The sequence below is a fragment of the Dipodomys ordii genome, unplaced genomic scaffold (genome assembly GCF_000151885.1).
Source record: "Dipodomys ordii isolate 6190 unplaced genomic scaffold, Dord_2.0 Scaffold8, whole genome shotgun sequence".
NCBI lineage: Eukaryota > Metazoa > Chordata > Mammalia > Rodentia > Heteromyidae > Dipodomys > Dipodomys ordii.
In genome coordinates, this window is record NW_012267224.1 from 20,727,789 (window position 1) to 20,737,308 (window position 9,520).

A 9,520-nucleotide genomic window follows, 5' to 3' on the forward strand; every position below is an offset into this window, starting at 1 on the left:
ATTTACTATGCGTTAAATGAGTTAAAACTCTCCTTAACAGAAGGGAATTGGGTTGTTTTCTACTTATATTACACACTTGATTATTGCTCAAGTGCTTCATTTTCTTCCAAAGGTAATGAATGATGCTCACTCAGAATAGAAGACATAAGTATCTATTTCCAAATCATATTTGGTTTTAAGCTTCACTGGATGCTTGGCTTAAGTGGTAGAGCTCTTGTTTAACAAGCTCAAGACTCTGAATTCAAACCTCAATTCAGGGGCAGTTTTTAACACACTTTAAAAAAAGCCACTTGATGCTGGGCGCCGGTGGCTCATGCTCAGGAGGCTGAGATCTGAGGATCATGGTTCAAAGCCAGCCCAGGCAGGAAAGTCCATGAAACTCTTATCTCCATTAAACCACCAGAAAACTGGAAGTGACACTGTAGCTCAAGTGGTAGAGCGCTAGCCTTGAGCTGAAGAACTGAGGGACACCGCTCAGGCCCAGAGTTCAAGCCCCACAACCAACCGAACAAAAAAAAAAGCCACTTGAGAAATCAATGACAAGACAATGATAGAAGGGTTTGAAGACAGAAAACAGAGTATAATTAACTAAATATATTGTACATACTCTTCTGGAATTATAGAGCAAGACAAGAAGACTAAACAATGACTTGATCCGGTGAACTATTAAGATAGCAATAGTTGGAAACAATTTAATGGTTAATTAGTAAGAAACAATATACACAATTCATAATTCTAATGAACAAGAAAAATATCTGAGGTATTTTTTTTCTTTTTGGTGCCAGTCCTGGGCTTGAACTCAGGGCCTGAGTGCTACTCCTGAGCTTTATTGCTCAAGGCTTGTACTCTACCATTTGAACCCCTAGCTCCACTTCTGGTTTTCTGATTTATTGGAGATAAAAGTCTCATGGACTTTCCTGTCCAGGCTGGCTTTGCTTATGTGGTGCTGAGGAATCGAACTCAGGGCCTCAAGCATGCAAGGCAAGCGCTCTACCACTGAGCCACCTTCCCAGCCCTCCAGGCTGGCTTTGAACTGCATGCAATCCTCAGATCTCAGCCTCCTGAGTAACTAGGATGATAGGTGTGAGCTACCAGCAATCGGCTCAAAGGTAATTTTCTTTTTTAACTCAAAATTAGGTTGCATAGGTGCCTAGTAAATATCTGCTGACACTTCTGGAAAATCATTTGTTACTTATTCAACATTGAAGATCCATCAGTACTGTGAGATCTGAGCCTCACCATGTGAAGCCAGCCTGGGGAAGGTCCGTGAGACTTATCTTCAATTACTCACCAAAAAGGTGGAAGTGGAGTTTGTGGCTCAAGTGGTAGAGTGCCAGCCTTGAGTGCAAATGCTAAGGGATGGGACCCAGGCTCTGAGTTCGGCCACTTATGGTATGGGATGCATGTGTGTGCACACGTGCGTGTGCGCACTCACCCACACCCACACCCACTCCAATACACCTTGGGATTTTCCCTTGCTTATTTCCACAGGAAAAAAAATCTTTATCATTGGATACTCTGTACAAGTATGTGTCTTCACAATGTAATGGAGTGGAATGAGCAATAGTAGCTCTGGCTTTTATTTCAAGAAGTCTCTGCATGAGGTTGTGATTTGCTGGCAGAATATAGAAGTCTCCTGCTTTTCATACTCCAGTTCCTGACCCAGAATAGGAACTTTAATAAATGGTTGCTCTATGAAAGAATTATTTTAATTTTTCCTTTGGATTTCCATTTAGTGTCTGGCAATAATACAAAACGACACAACTGTGAACTCAGCAAGGGGCTGAATATCAGGTCATTAATGGGCCATTTCACTGTTGTTAGCCTCCATTTCTCTTCAGAGCAATTTTCATCTCATTTTCACATTTTATTTAATTTTTCTTAACAGGCTAATGTAAATTGGTAAGCCAACTGGCTCTAAGCCAACAAATTTAAACATGGATTGTAGTTGACATTGAGTGAATGTAAAAAAAGAAAAAAAAAAGCTCTAGCAGCAGTGCTCTATCTAAGAAGCAAATGGGAAATGGGCAGGAAGAGAGAAAAGCACTCAAAAATATTTATCTACTCCTTTTAATGGGCTTGTGGTATACATGCTTTATGAGGACTCTGTGAAGCCAGGGCATGATCATGAACTAAAGTTGAGCTAAAATTAGTTATTTAAAGGAGTGTCAGAAAGGGGTTATACTAAATTTTTTTCCTTCATGGTGATTATGGTCAGTCATTGTTTTTTCTACTTGACACTTCAATTTTCAATATCCTTAACTGGAAAATTAGCTGAGGATTTCTACCCTCCACAGGAATGGCTAACTCAACTATTAGAAACGAAGAGTGGCTTACTGGCTCATACCTATAATCCACCAAAACAATAATGATAACAACAAAAGCCAGAAGTGGAGCCATGAGATACAGCACCCAGGCCCCAAGTTCAAGCCCCAGTATCAATGTGCGTGCATGCATGAGTGCGTGCGTGCGCGCGCGCACACACCCACACCACACAAACAAATAAACAAACAACAACAACAACAAAAAACAAGAGTGGAAATACACTTATCAGAACAATGAAGGCTTTTAAAAAAAGCAATGATATAGTGATAGTCACAGTGTACTTTTCTAGATGCAGCATAACTATCATTTGCTCTCATTACCAAGTTGAAATATAGACTACTGGATTGGAAGAACATTCAAGAAACAATGGGAGCTCTCATTTCCAAAGCAGCTGGTAGCTAAACCTAGATGTTGGATTTAAGTGGGGATTCATGAAAAGTAAAAGTATGTATTCTTAAAACATTTAACTCAAAATATAAATGGGCAAACTTGTGGTGTAGAACATAGAACCTTACTTTGCCTGGAAGTTTGCTGGTTGAAAGTCTACAGTTTTTGTTGCACAAACCTCACTTGTGAGACCCAATCCACAGTTTGTTTCACTACAGTGGAACAGAATGTGATGATTCTTTTCATCCCAGCTTGAGCTCCCCCTCAAAGGCAAAAACAACTCCAAATGTTTCGAGACCAGTAGACCTGGTTTACTAGCAAAACTTTTTTTTGAATGATTTTATGAAATATTTAATTAATGATGATTGTTCTAAGAACTAAAAGTTAACTCATGGACGCAAAAGTATAAGCGTGTACTACAGTATTCAGGCTCAAGGTCCAGGGTGCTAGGTCCCATGATAGCAGGTCTCAGGGAAGAAATGAGCTTTTTTCTTTCCATGTGTCAACCAGGGCACATGGTCTCACCAGGCTTTTTTTGCTCATGGCTGACACTTCACCTCTTGAACTATCCCTGTAGTTCAGTTTTGTGCTCGTTAATTGGAGAGTCGCACAGATTTTTCTAATCAGGTTGATTTCAAATCACAACCCTCAGATCTCAGTCCCTACTAGTTAGATCATAGGTCCAGTAGAAATAAGCTTTAAAAGGATTCAGGTTAGTGAAACTAAAGTTAGTTAAAAAGATCTTCTACAAATTGAGCATTCTTAACACAAAAATACAAAATGTGTGCCGGGCACCGGTGGCTCATGCCTGTAATCCTAGTTACTCAGGAGGCTGAGATCTGAGGATTGTGGTTCAAAGCCAGCTTGGGCAAGGAAAGTCCATGAGACTCCTATCTCCAATAAACCACTAGAAAACTGGAAGTGGCGCTGTGGCTCAAACAGTAGAGCACTCGCCTTGAGCTGAAAAGCTGAGGGACAGCGTTCAAGCCCAGAGTTCAAGCTCCACAACCGACCAAAAAAAAAAAGCAAAATGTGTAATGTTCTCCCAAACCCAAAACTTTTGGGGCTGCTGAAATGATGCTACCATGTGGAAAATTCTGCACCTGATCGTGTATAACAAGTCACTGCAAAAAAGACAGGCATGCTCAAAATATTGCATAAACTCACCCTCTGGCTATGTCAATAGGTTTATGTGGAAAATGAACTAACTTCTTGGTTTAGACTTTGGTTCTATCTCCATGATAACTCACTATGAATATCCAATTATTCCACGAAGACTGTCTTCAAGGAAGACATGTACATCCTTGCAGGCAAAGAGGAGTTCATTGTGGACGCTTGATTCATTCCTCCCATAATGCCACACAACTCCCGCTAGAGACAACAAATCTCCCATTTTCACCTTATCACTTCAATTATACTCTTCACTTGTGCCTTGTATTGTGGGCACCATTTGCTTTCTGGGAGGCATGCTTTTCCACATTAAGGGCAGGGAAAGGCTCAGCGGATGACACAGTTTTAAACGTAACTGGTGGTAATGGAGATGAGAGGTGCTTCTCTGCATAAACTGAGCTGTGTGATGTGGCCATGTAAATTTGAAACTGTGTTTCGAAATTAACTATGCATTTATCTGTGCTTGATAAAATCCACACTTAATAAATCTAAGAATAGGTGGACTTGCTCTCTTCCAAAGTCTGAAGGTGAAAACAACAACCCTGAAATATTCCAATTCCAAGCATTTTGGCTAAGAGCTAACTCAGCCTGTACTATTTTCAAAGCATCAATTAAAAGAAATTGTTCTTTGTAAGGATTATAATAAAAGGTAAATCTGAAATCATATAACATATATATTTCTACTCCAAATAAGAGGCTACCTGGGCAAGGGAGCATTGGCTCTGGCCTTGACAAGGAGAGTTCTCTTCTTGTAAAGGAAATAGCACGTTAGTTTTCCACACACTTGAAATGCTTCAGAACATACTCCTTCTACTGATGTGTTTCTAACGCTTAAAAGGTTACGACTCCCCTCATCAGAATTCATATTTTTTGGCTTTGGTCCACTTGTTCCTATGTTTGATTCTTCCCAATGCCTAGCCAAAACCGCTTGACCATGGCTGAGAATATGTAAACCTTAAAATTTTCGCAGCACCAACAGCAACCAATTGTATAATCTGGATGCATCACAAAAGAAGTATTATTTTTTTCTCCTAGATGTGTGTGTGTGTGTGCATGCACATTTAGCCCCTGTATGTCTGTTTCAGGATTGAAATTATTCACAGTTCTCTTCCTCTGGTGCCTTTTCTTCTTCCAGAGCGGTACAGAAGACAATATAACCCACAGATCAGATCTAGCATGCATCAAAAAGGTCTTTTTTCCTTCCCTGTGTAATACAGCCTGGGAGAGCTCTGAGTGCAATGTGCATTTCAGATATCCTTCAGCCATAGTTTGACACCTTATTCATTGTTTTTTCTTATTTGCTACCTAGAAACTTTCACTGTGCTATGAACAACAGATCAGAGCACACAGAAATGTTTACCATTTAAGGCCAGAAGTATATAGGTAGTCCATCTTATACAAGAAGAATAATGGGACTAACTAATGCCTTTCTAAATGGAAAATGGATGGAGATTAAATAGAGATGCATGTATACAAACATATAATAAGGCGTAAACTTGAGAGACTTTTTTATAGGTAGCCAAAAGACAGACACTGCAAACTTACAAGTAATAATATTAGTATAATTTTAAGTGTATATAAGTGAAATGTTTAGGTTATTAGTCCTAAACACAATTCAGCAGGATAAACTATTACATTCCTTTGACTACTTAGAGAAAGGTTAAAAAAAAAACCTTAAGAACAAGGAGAATAGAGTATTTCTTAATTATCCTGTGGCATTTGTACAGTAAGCTGGCTCTATCCTATGAAGCCTGAAGTTTGATCTGGTGATGACTTAGAGGTCAGGATCTGCTCCATTTTCCTTTGCAACAAGTTTCTTTAAGTTTCTTCTGTAACGATCAGTCAATTCTCCACTGAGCTATATTTTACTGATCAGTAGAGAAGTTACAAAAAGACCAAAAAGAAAGTCTAACTGATGAGTTCTTACCTGAATCTTTTTGAATCAAAATGTGTCAGGTTTATGTATAAAGTTTTCATTTGATAGAACATAGCCAAAAAAACTTTTCCGCTATACACCCATATTAGAGCTCTGTTAGGAACTCACCATGAATTTATTACTGGAATGAAAACAGCAGCCTATGTAGCAAATCCTAAAGCTGATACTTAGCATATGGTATATAATGAAACAGTCAGCCATTTCTAGGTAGGAGAACCGGCTATTCAAATGACTGATGACTGAGTGCTCTACTCGCCTCCAAAAACAACATCAGCTCATATCCTGCAGCCACAGGTACCACAGAGACCTTACAATACTAGAGATGGGGTCTGCAGAAATAAAACAGTCTTTCTACAGCAAGTATAAAAAAAATTAGAGGAGAAGCAACCTCAAAATAGACTTCCTTTCTGTAGTGCATCTCAGGGGCAAAACTTTTGTGAAATTTATGTTATTCCAGAGGTAAAATACTATATTGCCTTCCATTTCAATGAGTAAGAAATTATTTTAAATAAGGATTGTTCCTACTGGTAGTCTGTGGCTACATGTACAAAAGTGCATGCATGATGACCCAAACTGTGCACAGCAAATACACCTTGCAAGAGGGACAAAAAACGCTCTTCCTAGCAGAAACATTTACTATAGGCTTTATCCACAGTGCTGCTAGTCACTTTCTTAATGGGACATAATCTAGTCATGGCCCTAACACTGCATTGTAGCACATGGCTTATGTAAAATATGGTAATGAGACTGGATGAAAATTTTGTAGGAAAGAGAAATTCATCTCATTATCCCCACACTACTAACTTTACAACCTTTATAATTTGTTTTTGACTGCTTGCTGCTAGATCTGTACAATCGAATCCCTCTAGAGTATAAGAAAAGTATATAAGGGATTTTGCATATTCTGGGTTTTCTTTCATGGTCGGGAAAGATAGGTCAAAAAATAGTAGGTAGGAAAGGAGACATCTACTTCTTCAAGAACAGTAGATATTCAGAATAGATTAGCACCAGATGGCAGGGTGGCCTGTGTGTCAGGGTAAGCACTTCTGAATGTCACAGCTAGTTCTATGGGACAGAACATGCCAGAAGCTTTTTGAGACAACCAAGAAAATGGTAAAAACAGCATCTGCAAATATTAATCTGGATCGCTCAAAACATATGAAACGACAGAGAGGTATGGAGGAGAAGCATCAGGAAAGTTCTCCATCCTTATGAAGCCAAATAAGAGTGGGAGAGCCCAGTGGAATCCCTGCGGTGTGCCGTCTGCAAAGCAGGAGCTGGGCTTGAAGAGCAGAGCTGAGATGTGTTGCTCCCTCCGCAATGCTAAACCAAGCATTTAGTTATTCTGTAGCATATGATCCACATTTTCTGGGAGTCCCTATAGGGAGAAGAAAGTAGAAGCCTTCCTCCTGCCCCTAGGAGCTATTAATTTAAGCACTTTAATTGAACTAATGTCTCAGAAGGTTGATGTTAAAAATCTGTACTACAGTGGTCTACAGACTCCTGCTCTGAAGAGAGGGAAGGTAGGGGGAGAGAAACTTCTTCTTAAGTGGATTGAGGCCCAGATACCTCTTCCTGCCTGGGGAGATCTGCCCATTGGATCAGTGTGAAGCACTCCTGATCAAGAAAGTAGATGGTGTCTGGTTCCTCGGCCTTCTACATCCTTGCTCTCAGAGCAGTAGGACTGTGGCCTCCCATCTCTTCCTATTCCTGATAACTGGCCAGAGCTTTGTCACTTTGTTCTTTTTTCTTATTGAATCTTGGTAGGTATGATAGGGTTGGATCTAATTTTTTTTTTTGGAGGGGGAGGAGGTGTTAAACTCAGGACCATGAGCTTCCTAAAGCTGTACTCCATGACCTGATGCACATCCCCATTTCTTTTTGCTTAAACTCTTTTTTTAGATATGGCCTTGTATTTATGCCTGTCTGGACTGTGATTCCCTTTTGTATGCTTTAGGAATGCAGGCATGCATCACTGTATCCAATTCTTTTCTTATCCATTGAGATAGAGGACTCTTTTTTTCTCCCAGGCTGGCTTTGAACTGGGATCTTGCAACTGGGATCTTCTACCTCCCAAGTAGCTAGGAGAGAGCCATCACATATGGCCTGTAGTTTAATTTATTTTCACTTCTTGGTGCCACTGGAGTTTGAACTCAAGGCCTCTACCACTGAGCTAATCTGCAAGCTCTGTTTTCCCACTAATAATAATAATATTTTGCCAGTCCTAGAGCTTGAACTCATGGCCTGGGCACTGTCCCTGAGCTTCATTTGCTCAAGGCTAGCACACTACCACTTGAGCTACAGCGCCACTTCTGCCTTTTTCTGTTTCTGTGGTACTGAGGAATCGAACCCAGGGCTTCATGCATGCTAGGCAAGCACTCTACCACTAGACCACATTCCTCGCCATCCTGTAATTATTTTTAAGTTAGGATCTAGCATTCTGCTTGGGCAGGAAGGGATTCTGATCCCTCTATTTTAGGTTCTCATAATTTTTGGGATGAGAGGAATGTGACAGTTGCACCCAGCTTCTCTCCCTTGAGATGGAGTTGTGTGGACTTCTGTGCCTGTTCTACTCTCCTAGGTTCATTCTCCCGAGCTTAGGATGATGGGTGAACACCATTGTGCCATGCTATGGGTTGAGAAGGGGTGTAATGAACTTGTTTTCCCATGCTGTCCTCAATGGTGATTCTTTCATTTTCAGTCCCCAAGTAGCTTGCAGCTACTTTTAAATTTTTTTTTTTTGAGTGTTAGAAACTCTTTGGCCCTTCCTCCATCTTCCTCTTCGGCCCTGGGGGAAGCCAGATGCCTTTTAAAAAACATTCTCTCCCATATGGATAAGCTTCTTTCCAATTAAAAATTATCTAGTGAATAGGGCTGGACCTGTGGCTCCAGGGGTAGAGCACTTGCCCATGAGTGTGATACGTCAAGTTCAAACCCTGGTATTGCCCTGAGCCACTGATGTCCAGTTTAGACACAGCATTCTACTAATTGCATAAATTGATTAAACAAAGATTTAGAAAACAAGACAGGACACATATGAAACAAAGGAAGCCAGATTAGCAATGTTTATATTAGGCAAAAAAGCATGAAGGACACAGAAGAATGGTCAGATTTTACTGTTTTTGGTACTGGATTTTGAATTTAGAACTTGTGCTCTAACACCTGAATTACCCCTAACCTTTTTTTGTGTAAGTTAATTTTCGGAGAGAGCTCCTGCTGTTGCTTGGGGCTGGACCACAATCTTCCTACTTGTGGCTTCTGAATATCTGGGAAGATAGGTATGTGCTACTATGCCTAACTTGTTCTTCAAAGATAGGGTTTCAGGAACAATTTTTCTGCATCCCAAATACCTAGAATTATAGGAGTGAATTCAGATTGGGCTTGTTCATCGAGATGGAGGTCTCATTAACTTTTTGCTCTGGCTAGCCTTGAACTGCAATCCTCCCAATCTCTGTTTCCTGAGAAGCTGGAATTATAAGTGTGAGTCACTGAACCCAGCAGAGAGAAATATTTTATGTATGCTAGTATTCTTCTCATTAGACTATATAAAGGAAAATCAAATATCATTTGTAAGAGCAAGAAAAAATTTTAAGGAAATCAAAACAGAACTTAGAAAGTGGCAAAAACTCCCATGCTCCTGGATTGGAAAGATCCACATCGTGAAAATGGCAATACTCCCCAAGGCTATCTACAAATTCAATG

At 40.1% G+C, this 9,520-nt stretch overlaps 1 protein-coding gene across 3 annotated transcripts in view; it reads right to left on the reverse strand.

Annotated features, from left to right (window-relative positions):
• Atp8a1 (ATPase, aminophospholipid transporter (APLT), class I, type 8A, member 1) overlaps positions 1-9,520 on the reverse strand; it is a 215,387-nt gene that overhangs the window by 45,468 nt on the left and 160,399 nt on the right. The window lies entirely within an intron of this gene.